The sequence below is a fragment of the Mytilus californianus genome, unplaced genomic scaffold (genome assembly GCF_021869535.1).
Source record: "Mytilus californianus isolate M0D057914Y unplaced genomic scaffold, xbMytCali1.0.p SCAF_9, whole genome shotgun sequence".
In the NCBI taxonomy this organism is placed as follows: Eukaryota; Metazoa; Mollusca; class Bivalvia; order Mytilida; family Mytilidae; genus Mytilus; species Mytilus californianus.
The window spans coordinates 79,741,595-79,757,132 of NW_026262745.1; positions in this window are offsets into that span (position 1 = coordinate 79,741,595).

Consider the following 15,538-nt stretch of genomic DNA (forward strand, 5'->3'; position numbering starts at 1 on the left):
TCAAGCCAGTAGAGAAGCTTAACTAAAGAATTTGGCATTTAACCGTATGAACCGTCATGAGAGGCCTCAATTGAGGTAGGATATTGCTCAATCGAAAATTTAACCTTTTCAATTTCACTACGAATGATTTTGGCAACAGAATGAATTAGCTGCTCTTCTATTAGCTCCCCGTGTTCACTAAAAGAATTTTGTTCTTGGGACCATTTTAATTCAACTTTGAGATTAGCAGCTGCTTTAACAATTGTGATCCAGCAGCTAAACATAATGTTTGACATACCCTGACCTTGTTGTGTTTGAATGACGACAGACTGCCTATTGATTTTCCAACGAGCGTTGCATTTTGCGAGTTGTAAAACTTTTAGTTACATTTTCAGGAAAGTTAGAGAAGAATGTTTCCAACAATCAAGATAATAGAAAAGCTTTCTTGTTCTCCATTAAATCTTTCCTAATTTCCAAAACAGTTTGATAGTCTGGAATGTTTTCTGAACATGGTTCTTCATTAACCTCTGGTATACCTTCTAGATATTTAGTAATACACTGGTTGTGGTAAAATGCCCTTTCTTTAAAGTTTACATGACTGATTTTACTAATCAAATGAACTCAGAGTAGTGATGGGCTGCACTCTGTATACGACTTACTCTGGCATCTGATTCGATTTTGGTGAGTTTCTTATCTCTTTTGTAACTTTTTTTGTGACGAATAATGTACGCGTTCCAATCGAATAGAAATGATTGTAAATGAGTAAGTGCACCATGGACTCTACTTTTGTTCCAGCAGCCAACGCCTCGCTAGCCTTATCCCTAACAGTGACAGAAACTTTGTGTTTACTTGTGAAGGATTTATAAAAACTTCTGTGGTAAACATGTATTTAAAGATTCTACAGGAATTTCAACAAACGACCCAAACTCTTCAAAAAATTTCTGGCAGATTCCATCATTATGTCTTTGAACTGAACTAAAGAAGCTAGATTTACTCTTAGTAGTGAACGAAGTGACTGCTTCATTACTGCTTCTCTGGCAAACGATACACTTTTCAAAACTATAACACATTTTTTGGCCTTTTTGAACTACTATGACCTAATCGTAATGGAATTCGTAATATAGACATTTTCCGGATAATTACAGGTCCAAATCCAGAATTTGTTCTTAATTATTGAAATATATAACATGGAAAAAATACCAAATTAAAATCCTTTACTTTCGTTTATTGAACAAACGAAAGTATGAATCTTTTCCGAAAAACCTCTAACAAACAAGATACTGTAATTGTACTTATTTTCGCGAAATGTGTATTTCAAACAAGTTCGCGGGTATTTATTTTTCGCGATTTTTTTCGAAAATAGAATTAACAAATCGTTTAACAGTTATAAGTATTGTCTCGTGTGTAAATGTGAACTGTATCAAAAGTAAATGCGTAATAGCCGTCGGGTAAACTGTATTATTTAAGTAAATGCGTAAATAGCCGTCGGGTAAACTGTTTATAGCAAGATTACCGGTATTACTGAACTGATTTCAATTCTAATTCATTCATTTGTCATTCTTCGTATATGTAAGAGAATGATAATCCCTGTCTTCATGATTAAGTACGAGCGTTAGCGAGTACTTATCATGATGAAAGGGATTATCATTCTCTTACAAACTTAGAATATTGTAAAGAGCTCAAGGCTCAAATGATCTCTTGATTGGTTGTATTCAAGAATTAGTTTCATTGTTAGTGCAATGTTTATGAGAAATGCATGACTTCCTTTTTATGTATTTCATTTATTAATTAGTTTTAGTGATGTAAAGACTTTCTTATGATTTTGGAAAATATAATTCATTGTGTTTTAGACACTAAATGATACAACAGTACAATGAAATGATGGGAATTGTATAATTGTCGTGATTGTGAGTATGAATGTTATTCATGTAATGTTTTAGTGAGGTATTATCTTTTTGTTTATTTACAGTTCAAATCAATAAATTCGAAATTTTTTAATTTCACAGCAAATATTTTAGTCCATCTCTTTACATCAAATGCTACTTCATTATGCCAGGGAAATGTTCGAATGAAATGCCTTTAAAAGTTTTAAATATATTCAAAAGTTAAATGAAATTCCTTTTTTTTTATCAGAATATTGGAAATTACTTTTTTTACCAACCGCGGATCCAGAAAACTGAGTTTTGGCAGGCATATTAGCTAAATATTTTTTGTTTGTTTCAAAATCAAAGTTTTATTAATCAGTTTCAATCACAAATCCTTTCAAGCTGATAAATGTGCTTCGGGGCAGTTGTAACTCATTGATAGAAACTCTTTGTTTTGAACTGTAAATAGGCCTAAACAATAGGATAATCCCTTATTAAGAACATGATTTACATTCATTCTTCACAATTAAGAAGCATCAAATCCTACAATTTCATTGGTCGAGAGCACTTTGCTATATTCTAAACTTGTAATTCAATATGTTAAAACGTTGGTTAATTCAGGAGAAGGACCAGCCTCCTATTCGTCCGTTTCTTCCTGATCCTCGTGAGGCATCTACTCAAGACAAGACTGACATTGTCGTGTCAGCTAACGACAGTGTCGATAAGACCATATATAACAGCTTCTTCAAGTAAAAACGGGAAACGTGGTGAATACAATCATTATGACAGTGACCAAAAGCTGAAAATGGCAAAATACGCATGTGAACATTAAGATCGACTTAAAACTTTCCACTTTAAAACCACTGCACGCTGGGTGGTTTGTGCATGCATTTCGGAATGTGAAAGATGAAAGTTTGAAAAGAGGTTAGGTCAAGACCGGTATAGCAGAAGTCGCTCTCAGTAATTGACAAACTTTGTGGAAATTTAGTAACTTTGGTTATTTGTAAATTATCGTCGTGTGTATTTATTTGTGCTTGTTTTATTTTCATAAAATCTAATTATAATTACAATTTTGTTTGTTATCAAATGATTACAGTAAAGCTTTCAAATACATTGTCTGCCACTATTCACTCATGTTTGTAAATCAATCGATAACAACTACAATAGAAAAGTCATATGGTTCAAGGTAATCTTCTGTCATTATTTGTTTTCTTTAATTGGTTTCTACTTGTTGTTTAATTGAAGTATAAAATACTATATTAATGTCGATTATTTTACGTTTAGCGTAAAAACCCATTATGAAATTAAATTGAAACATACTCTATGAGATGCAAAATATTCGTAGTGTTACATCTAAATTTTTACAAAAACTCTTCAATAATGGATACATTTGGTCAAACTTTATTTGAAATCTATAAAATAAGGGGTAACAATAATGTATATAATAACAGAAAACATATTACGAATGTTCTTATAGGACGCAGACCTAAAAACCTGTCAATGTCAATTTTTCTTTAAAGTAATCGAATGTACTTTAAACCCAATTTTACAAAAAATGCACCATACGATTTCTTGACGACAATCCAAACTGTTTAATTTTGAACTACCAATACTGTGTTTATAAAAATATGTATAGCCGTATAGTCCGCATTACAAATAAAATCTGTAAATATGCGCCTTTTCTTCGCTCGGCCAACGTACTATATGGACCAACTTCATAAAAGTAGGTAGCTATGACATACTTATCTATTGAAACCTGTAATATTTTGTTGATCCAACAATGGTTTAACCGTTTTTTTGGCAATATTAAGAAGAAAATGCACAAAATATGTAGCTTAGTAGTTATTATCTTGCCTAAATTATATATTTTATTTTCAGACCTTGGCATCAGTGACATTAGTAGCAATTGTAAATATCATTTGATCTTGTAGCTATAAAGTTCAGTGTCATCTGACCTTAACTCGTTATTAGTCGGGAAAAGTTAAGATTATTTTAAAAGTTTTCATGCTGAATACTTTTCCTCGGTAATGATAATTTAACAATATTGATATGGCTTGTTTACAAGTATATGCCAATCTCACATGTGTTATATGGCCTCTGGCTACATGTTCCAGCTCTAGTGGATAGAAAAGATTTAAGGACTAAGTCTTTTCACTTTTAAGTCTGTGAACATCGGCTCCAAAGCCGGAAAGTTAATTAACAGCCATAGTTTTCGATCAACAATCACCGATTGTTTTATTTTGTTGTTGATTCGTTATGATTGTAAAAAACGTGAACAGAGTACTAAGTTAAGTATACATGTAAGCATTGGTTAACTAATTTCAGTACTACTAGGGGTGGTTTTTAATGACCTTGACTAATTTCAGTAACATTATAATCAACAGGAACTCGTTTCATACGACTTGGAGGAAATTGTATTCTTGATTTAAAAACAATCCCAATGCAGGTACATTTACTGGCTTAAGAAAATGATGTGCCACTGTAAATCAGGGTTTCAGCTGGATTTTGAGGGCTTTAGTCACTTTTGCGCGAGATGAAAATCAACATTATTTTGGGTAACAGCAAGGGATCAAGGATGTATGTATATTACTAGCTATACATCTTTGTCAGACTTTGAAGGACTGAGGCATCAATTTACTAGGCAGTAATTGCATGATTTGACTGATGTGTCACTTAAATATGAAGATTAGGATATAAGATCTGAAAATCTAGTTCAAAATTTTACTTCAATTAGTTTCAGGGGACATTCCTGATCAACAAAAGTTGGGTTCCTTTTTTTAAAACCAGGAATCACAATATAAATGAACTTGTTGAACTTTGTAAGACTATTACACTGCATAATCATTATCCTTATAAGACGTTTAAATCGATATTTTGAATTAATTTCTATAAAGTTGGAACCAAGGATTTGTACAAATTTACATGGAACGATTCCAATAACTGTAAATTGTAAATTAATCGAGAATATTGATCACGTTTACTTTCGATTTTCAAAACTTTTCTGAACGTTTTAAATAAAGTTCTATCTTTTTAATCGAAATTGAACGTTTTATATCAAAGATGACGAAAATACGATAATTTGACGAAACTACGACAAACGAACTGCAAATTATGATCGTTTTAGAAATATTGAAATTAAAAAGCGAACTGTCCGGGGGAAAACAATCGTTGGCCTTGAGAAATATTGAAATTAAAATGCAGACTGACTAATTTTACTGGGGAAAATAATTAACCGGATTAGTGACCCATCCGATGGCGATAAGCGGATTAGCTGTAATCACAACTTTGTAACACATGTTGTAAATGTTAATTAGCTGAGGGGTCATAAACTTGTCAGAAACATGTAGACAGGTAGAATTATAGTATTTTCAAATCATAAGAAGTTGATTTTTCTTGGAGACCGTTTCACAGATTGATTTTTTAAATATAGAATTGCGTGACAGGAATAAAGTATAAATAATTGCAAGAACATTCAGGACAGAGAAATACATAAATGAATAATATAGTAGTCCATTTCAACATGTAAACCACAGAATAACAACGAACACCTAAAATTAATTTACGGCAGAACACAAATACAGTACAATAGAATAATGAACTGTTCTTCACACGAATGTATCAACGCCACAAAACGTGACGTCACAGGTAAATTTCTAAAAATACAATATAAAAAAGTGACAACATCTAAAATAAAATATGCTGAGACAAATACCAATTTGTAAACCGCACACAATTGTTGCTTTGCATCTCTAACTGCAATCGTTCCATAAATGTCACTACAATCAACACACGAAAGTCCTGAAAGTACCTCTAAATTTTGTTACACATAATAACGAGTTTAAGATGGACGAAATCGTGTTACTGTGAAAGACGTTATAGGTGTAGGAGTTTCCTTTTGAAAGTAGCAATCTTGGATGAAGAAAATTTCGACAAGAAAATTAAACCTCGGAATAGCTATCAAATATATAGAGATATAATGAAATACTGAGAGCTCTTCCACACCTACTTTTAGTGCAGAACTATATAGTAGCAATATCTGAGTGAAATAAGCCATTTTGTAGATATTTTAATAAACACACACTCTCCATTATGAAATTTACTAAAAATTCCAACTCCCCTTGGCCAAGTTGACGTTGGATGAATTTGGCGGTTCTGTTTAGGTCCCTTGTCGTTTAATAAATCCCAACGTTTACAAATCCCTTGATATGTCTTGTTTAGGTTTACATGTTGAAGGTGTTCAAACACACGAAGTTTGTTTTTATTGTGCTTATGACGCAGACGCAAATCTCACGTGGGCACATTTGGGAATATATAGATTAGCACTTTACTGATTATTCTGGAAAAGACGGAACTAGTTTTCGCGGAAGTATACAATATAATCAAGGAAGTTTTAATGTTGTCAAGCGTCATTTAGTAATAAGTTTTTTGAACTAAAACGTCATTTTGTTCCAAAACTATCTGAAAACACTGAACAAGCAAATAGTGAATCATGTGGTCTGTATTTTCGGGCATGATTTAGTACAAGTTTGTCAAATCTCTTGCTGTCATTGTTATTTGTTCCTTGGGAAATCTACTCAGCTAAAAATTTTAATTTTTTGCTCCATGCCTAAACCAAGAGCCTAGCTATGTGCATACTGAAAAGTAGCAAAGTATAGACCCCTGGCTTGACATCACACCAATCCAATTGGAACGATGGTTCAAAATAAATGCGTGAGGCTATCAGGAAGCCTATGAGGCTATCATGCCTAGAGGCTATCATGCCTATGAGGCTATGAGGAAGCCTATAATGAGGCAATGAGGAAGCCTATAAGGAGGCGATGAGGAAGCCTATAAGGAGGCTATGAGGAAGCCTAGTAGTGTTGATGTTGAATTGGTGTTGGAATGAATTTGTATGAAATTTGACAGTTTATCCCCAGAAATTCTTGGGGGATGAGTGAAATTTTTGAAACAACCAGTGATAAAATTTCATAAATGAAATCTATAAATCTGCTATAAACTGTGCTGAGATTGATTCCCCTGTCATGGCAATATTGAAGGTGAAAGGAGGGGTCGGTGGGTGGCAAGTTTTTAGCTAAAACACTATTAGAGCCAAGATTAGTCTAATAACTGCTTAATCTGCATTTAGATAAATGGATACTCAAGGCAGCATACACAGGTTTTTAATACACAACTTCTTAATGGGATACTCCTAAGTGGGAGGAGTTAAAACTGCACCCAGGTTAATGTATAAAGAACAAAGGACAAAGGAAGCCAAATGCCACAAGTGGTCACTAATTAACAAGACATGTATATTTGTAATTAAACCTCCTGCTAAGAACATGTGATAAACTTCACATCTAACTGATTGAGATATGATAATAAATCTGTTTCATCTCAACAGTAGAGAAAACACACATCCTGGGAAAATCCTAAAATAATGACTACTGAGTGTAATGAAAATCAAACTATGTATAAACATTACTTATATAACATATAAGTACCTATTTATACAAAATTCTCAGAAAAGGTCCTGAATATGTTTAATTGTCATTTGTTCCATGTTTGCATTGTGTTCTGATTCTTTGTAAATATTTTTAGGGTAAATTAATTTATGTTTGATGTGATGTTGTACTAATCTTATTTTAATTGTCTGTTGTTTATACTGTATCTTTTCTTTGGTAAGTGTTAGTCTGTTATGTAATAGGGAAATGTGTGTTAACACCCGAGTAAACATCCAACCTGATACCTTCTTGTAAATTTCTTTGACCTGACAATTAAACCATCCTGATGTAACTTTCTGCCCAATATTTCAACTTTTGCTAATAAATGTGTCAGTGAACAAAATCCTCAAAGTCACACATAATGAGTTCATAGTAATTTAAATAATTTAATTACCCCTGATTTCTTTCAGAAACTCACCATTTGAACTCATGATATGTAAAATTAAGGATTTAGTGCTCACATCAACATTATTATCAACCTAATTTTTTCCTGTTATAACCTATCTTGTAAATAAACTCATGGGAAATATTGTGTAGCAATGCCAGTGGTATCCATGTTTGAATTAAACATAAATCATAATTAAATTAAAACTTTTATTTTATATATACATCACTAATTTGGCCCTTGGGGAATCTACTCAGCTAAAAATTTTAATTTTTTGCTCCATGCCTAAACCAAGAGCCTAGTTATGTGCATACTGAAAAGTAGCAAAGTATAGACCCCTGGCTTGACATCACACCAATCCAATTGGAACGATGGTTCAAAATAAATGCGTGAGGCTATCAGGAAGCCTATGAGGCTATCATGCCTAGAGGCTATCATGCCTATGAGGCTATGAGGAAGCCTATAATGAGGCAATGAGGAAGCCTATAAGGAGGCGATGAGGAAGCCTATAAGGAGGCTATGAGGAAGCCTAGTAGTGTTGATGTTGAATTGGTGTTGGAATGAATTTGTATGAAATTTGACAGTTTATCCCCAGAAATTCTTGGGGGATGAGTGAAATTTTTGAAACAACCAGTGATAAAATTTCATAAATGAAATCTATAAATCTGCTATAAACTGTGCTGAGATTGATTCCCCTGTCATGGCAATATTGAAGGTGAAAGGAGGGGTCGGTGGGTGGCAAGTTTTTAGCTAAAACACTATTAGAGCCAAGATTAGTCTAATAACTGCTTAATCTGCATTTAGATAAATGGATACTCAAGGCAGCATACACAGGTTTTTAATACACAACTTCTTAATGGGATACTCCTAAGTGGGAGGAGTTAAAACTGCACCCAGGTTAATGTATAAAGAACAAAGGACAAAGGAAGCCAAATGCCACAAGTGGTCACTAATTAACAAGACATGTATATTTGTAATTAAACCTCCTGCTAAGAACATGTGATAAACTTCACATCTAACTGATTGAGATATGATAATAAATCTGTTTCATCTCAACAGTAGAGAAAACACACATCCTGGGAAAATCCTAAAATAATGACTACTGAGTGTAATGAAAATCAAACTATGTATAAACATTACTTATATAACATATAAGTACCTATTTATACAAAATTCTCAGAAAAGGTCCTGAATATGTTTAATTGTCATTTGTTCCATGTTTGCATTGTGTTCTGATTCTTTGTAAATATTTTTAGGGTAAATTAATTTATGTTTGATGTGATGTTGTACTAATCTTATTTTAATTGTCTGTTGTTTATACTGTATCTTTTCTTTGGTAAGTGTTAGTCTGTTATGTAATAGGGAAATGTGTGTTAACACCCGAGTAAACATCCAACCTGATACCTTCTTGTAAATTTCTTTGACCTGACAATTAAACCATCCTGATGTAACTTTCTGCCCAATATTTCAACTTTTGCTAATAAATGTGTCAGTGAACAAAATCCTCAAAGTCACACATAATGAGTTCATAGTAATTTAAATAATTTAATTACCCCTGATTTCTTTCAGAAACTCACCATTTGAACTCATGATATGTAAAATTAAGGATTTAGTGCTCACATCAACATTATTATCAACCTAATTTTTTCCTGTTATAACCTATCTTGTAAATAAACTCATGGGAAATATTGTGTAGCAATGCCAGTGGTATCCATGTTTGAATTAAACATAAATCATAATTAAATTAAAACTTTTATTTTATATATACATCACTAATTTGGCCCTTGGGGAATCTACTCAGCTAAAAATTTTAATTTTTTGCTCCATGCCTAAACCAAGAGCCTAGTTATGTGCATACTGAAAAGTAGCAAAGTATAGACCCCTGGCTTGACATCACACCAATCCAATTGGAACGATGGTTCAAAATAAATGCGTGAGGCTATCAGGAAGCCTATGAGGCTATCATGCCTAGAGGCTATCATGCCTATGAGGCTATGAGGAAGCCTATAATGAGGCAATGAGGAAGCCTATAAGGAGGCGATGAGGAAGCCTATAAGGAGGCTATGAGGAAGCCTAGTAGTGTTGATGTTGAATTGGTGTTGGAATGAATTTGTATGAAATTTGACAGTTTATCCCCAGAAATTCTTGGGGGATGAGTGAAATTTTTGAAACAACCAGTGATAAAATTTCATAAATGAAATCTATAAATCTGCTATAAACTGTGCTGAGATTGATTCCCCTGTCATGGCAATATTGAAGGTGAAAGGAGGGGTCGGTGGGTGGCAAGTTTTTAGCTAAAACACTATTAGAGCCAAGATTAGTCTAATAACTGCTTAATCTGCATTTAGATAAATGGATACTCAAGGCAGCATACACAGGTTTTTAATACACAACTTCTTAATGGGATACTCCTAAGTGGGAGGAGTTAAAACTGCACCCAGGTTAATGTATAAAGAACAAAGGACAAAGGAAGCCAAATGCCACAAGTGGTCACTAATTAACAAGACATGTATATTTGTAATTAAACCTCCTGCTAAGAACATGTGATAAACTTCACATCTAACTGATTGAGATATGATAATAAATCTGTTTCATCTCAACAGTAAAGAAAACACACATCCTGGGAAAATCCTAAAATAATGACTACTGAGTGTAATGAAAATCAAACTATGTATAAACATTACTTATATAACATATAAGTACCTATTTATACAAAATTCTCAGAAAAGGTCCTGAATATGCTTAATTGTCATTTGTTCCATGTTTGCATTGTGTTCTGATTCTTTGTAAATATTTTTAGGGTAAATTAATTTATGTTTGATGTGATGTTGTACTAATCTTATTTTAATTGTCTGTTGTTTATACTGTATCTTTTCTTTGGTAAGTGTTAGTCTGTTATGTAATAGGGAAATGTGTGTTAACACCTGAGTAAACATCCAACCTGATACCTTCTTGTAAATTTCTTTGACCTGACAATTAAACCATCCTGATGTAACTTTCTGCCCTATATTTCAACTTTTGCTAATAAATGTGTCAGTGAACAAAATCCTCAAAGTCACACATAATGAGTTCATAGTAATTTAAATAATTTAATTACCCCTGATTTCTTTCAGAAACTCACCATTTGAACTCATGATATGTAAAATTAAGGATTTAGTGCTCACATCAACATTATTATCAACCTAATTTTTTCCTGTTATAACCTATCTTGTAAATAAACTCATGGGAAATATTGTGTAGCAATGCCAGTGGTATCCATGTTTGAATTAAACATAAATCATAATTAAATTAAAACTTTTATTTTATATATACATCACTAATTTGGCCCTTGGGGAATCTACTCAGCTAAAAATTTTAATTTTTTGCTCCATGCCTAAACCAAGAGCCTAGCTATGTACATACTGAAAAGTAGCAAAGTATAGACCCCTGGCTTGACATCACACCAATCCAATTGGAACGATGGTTCAAAATAAATGCGTGAGGCTATCAGGAAGCCTATGAGGCTATCATGCCTAGAGGCTATCATGCCTAGAGGCTATCATGCCTATGAGGCTATGAGGAAGCCTATAATGAGGCAATGAGGAAACCTATAAGGAGGCTATGAGGAAGCCTATAATGAGGCTATGAGGAAGCCTAGTAGTGTTGATATTGAATTGGTGTTGGAATGAATTTGTATGAAATTTGACAGTTTATCCCCAGAAATTCTTGGGGGATGAGTGAAATTTTTGAAACAACCAGTGATAAAATTTCATAATTGTCCATAACACAGATGGTAACAGCTGAGTGTCCCCAACGATTTGTGAGGTAAGGGAGGGGGTACCTTCAATAAAGCCATGAGAGAAAAAAAAAAAAAAAAAAAACTAAAAGTAATCACATTATAATAACACATTATCAAAATCAATTGTCAACAAAAACAATATCATACAGAAACTTTGTGAAAACATGCATATATATATATATGAAACAGTTGAAGATGAGCATTCCTTTAAATTCTACCTAACCTACTTTGAGCTGTTTTAATAGATGCTGGCGTGACCCTAATGTATCTGATGTAACTATATGAAGACCAGCGCCCTAATGTTTTTATCAAGTGATCTTAATTTTTGCCTTACCAGCACTAGTAGCTGCCCCAATTCTAAAACTATGACCATTATAATGACTTGAGTTAAAGCCACATATATCCAGTACTTTTTTAATACAGGTGAGGAAATATTGTCTCTCCAGAGGTTTCTTATCAATGGTTATGAAAAGTGGATCAGTTTGATTGATAGGAGAAAATTCCTTCCTTATTTGTATATATTCTAACAAAATTGTGTAAGGGCAGATAAGCTGACCTAATTTATGTAGCTGTATATTTATGCCTTTTCTAAAAGGATCAGTTTTTGATTGTTTTAATTTCAAAACTATTAAGTCTGTGTGAAATACAACATCTTCAATACATAAATTTATATCTGGATCAAATTGTGAGGCCTTTGACACTGTAAACTCGCCACATCTCAAAAATCCATAAAATGCGACAATGCATGCAGTTCTTAACATCAAATCAGTAAACTTGGAACAAAAACCTTTTCTCAAACAATTTAAAATTTTCTCCAAAATTTCGAAAGTTATTGGTAATCTTATGTGATTTTTTGTTTTTTGCAGTCTTTTTACAGAATTTAAAACATAATCAAGCCTAATTAAAGGTGTATTATTAGCAGATTGCAAGGGATCATTATGATTACCCTGTACATACTTATACCTAATTCCACATAAATATAGTTTAATGGTAGAGTATTGTAAACTCAGAATTTTAAAGCAGTGGGCTATGAAATAAATTAAAATATCCTCAGAAATAGGAGGTAAACTAGTAAATTGAAAACCATTCAATAACATAAAAGTCTCAAACTTTCTAAACCCAGTATCATAAACAGTTCTTGTAGTATTAGCAATAGCACTGTCCCAAAGTTCATTCACTGCTTTATTTAAGACCACATTACATCTGAGCTGCTTGGGCACTTCATTGGATGTTGTGCTGCACTGGGAGCTAGTTTGCGGAATCTGTCTATCTGAAAACGAGATAGAGCATCACTTATGTCATTCTGATATCCTGGAACATGTTTCGCACTAAAATGAAAGTTGTATTTACAAGCACACCATGTAAGTTTCCTCATTAATTTCATTATTTGTTAACACTTTGAACGGCCCGTTTTTACTATAGCTACTGTAGCCTCATTGTCACACCAGAAAAGAATGCGTTTTGTTGTCCACTGTGAGCGCCACAGTATTGCGGATACTACAATAGGGTATAATTCAAGAAAAGCCATTGAAAATGTTTTATCAGGATAAGCAATGTTTGATGGCCATGATGAATAAAACCATTCTCCTTTGAAATATCCACCAAATCCTTTCGTTGATGAGGCATCAGTGAAAAGTTCCATATCATAACTTGAGTTAAATTGTCTTCTGTAAAACATGTTCACACCATTCCAGCTGCTCAGAAAAAGTAACCAAAATTCTAGGTCAACACGGCATTCCTTATCTAATTTAACATAATAATGCATATCATTGACAGTAGTGGACAGCCCTATGAGGTATGAAACAAAGGATCTACCAGGTAAAATGACACGTGAAGCAAAGTTTAAGTGGCCCAAAAGCTGCAACAATTCCCTTTTTGTACATGATTTTATCCTGTTTAATTTTTCGATGAATTCACAAATGCGATTTGACTTTATTAAGGGGCAGTCGAGCTTCCATTTTTTCAGAATCTAGAATAATACCCAAATATTCTAAACATTTTACAGGACCTATTGTCTTATGTTTAGCTATAGGAATGTTCAGTTTTTTGAAAATCATCATCATTATAGCCATAGTCCTCTCACCATCAGCATCTGGTGGATCTATGGTTAGAAAATCATTCAATAAATGCAAAATGCTATTAACTTTATAATTGTTTTCTGCAGTATGACACAAAGCTTGGGATAAATGGTCAAAAAATTTTAGGGCTTGAACGACATCTAAAAGTTAAACGGACATAAAAATAATACATTTTTTCCCATTTTATGCAGAAAAGAGGCCACTGACTTGGTATAATAGGACAATTTTTAAACGCGTCGGATATGTCGAACTTGCAAAGCCAGGAATTTCTTCCAAATTTCAAAATAACATCAATGGCGTCATCTATTCTTACATAAGACATTCAGCAATCCTGTTTGTCAATAAGATCATTAATGCTTAGATGGTTGTCATCATTATGTGGTGAAGATAAGTCCAATATTAAGCGCTTTTTACCAGAATATTTCCCTTCTGCAATACCAATTGGGCTTACCCTATATTTTTGAAAAGGGGGGTCCTTAAAAGGCCCATACAAGAAACCTTTAAAAACTTCTTTCTCTATCAACTCAGAAACCACATCTGGTTGTGTCCTAGCAGATAAACTATTCCTACATTCTTTTGTAGGTAAATATGTTGTAGCTACCATAGTATCGAAACCTTTCTCTAAGCCATTGCATAAATAATTAACAAATTTTTTGTCAGGATGAGATACTAATTATTTTGCAAGTTTAATAACATTAATTGGAGTAGTTGCCAGATATGGAAAATCATGTAGTCATTGACCTTGCTTATTTGTTGTTATTTTCTCAAACTTTAGTGAAGAGTTAACTGTATGTGGCTTAGATTGTACTTCAGTCCTACCTTGAGAGGGAAAAACTTTTTGACAAGCTAATAGGGTATGACCAGCGACTTTACATCTACTACAGATATGTGAAAAATGACAAAAACTCCTGATACAACCCCTACTGGTATTAAAATTATTGCACACCTCCCTCCCAGAATGATAAACCTTCTTTCTACCTAACTTATCAGTATTGTCTACCTGCCTTGATACTTTATCTGTGTAGTCTTGATACCCCATGGCGGTTTGCATAGGACAAAAAGCTGGGGTGTGATCAACCAAATTACAAATTTTGCAAACATTTACATTCCCACCAGCAACTATTAATGAAAGAAGATCCCTATCTCTTTTGCTCCAGTCAACCTTAATCCTTCTCTCCCTTAAAAGAGCTGCTGATTTTGCAGAAAACAATTTGTGGTAATCATAAAATCTATCACCATAAAAATTACTAATATCTATAATCTCATCTTCATAAGCATCCAGCTCTGCTCTACGATCAGGATAAGCTGATGACATGACCCTTTTAAACTTTCCAAATGCCTTAATGAATTCTTGAATTGTGAGTTTCCTATTAAGACGGGGATCTGGCTTCCCAGAGATATTTAATTCTAACCCATTAGCTGCAACAAAGATGCCAAATTAACATCCTTACCGTCAATGATTTGCTTCTGAATAGATGGAGATATTATGCCCACATCACATTAGAGTATTCATCAGAACGCACTCCACATGAAAAATTTCCAATTTGTGTTCGTGAGATGAAAGATGCATTCTCTGTATTTCCTTGTAAACTGTTGTTATTTCCCCTGTTAGAAGTGTAGGTTTCATTCCTATTTCCAATCCCTGCATGGTTATACCACTGTTGAAGGTTGAATTCGCAATCTCTACTCGTGTCATGAGTATTGTCTCTGTAAATTAACTGTTTGAAGGTCTCTTGAAGCCCTGCAAAACACTGAGCTATGTTTTGTGATTCTGCAGTCTTGTTCCGGTCTGTTCCACCATTCTCATTTTCGCCATTCGATAAACTGCTTCTGTGTTGATGCACTGATTCTGCCAAGGTAATCGGAACAGTGTTCTCTGGTGAGGAATCCGTGTTAATCTCATCACTAACGTTCTCTGTCTGTTGTGTCTCTATAGGTGTTACTCCTTCAATACTATTCTCTATGTAAAGTTG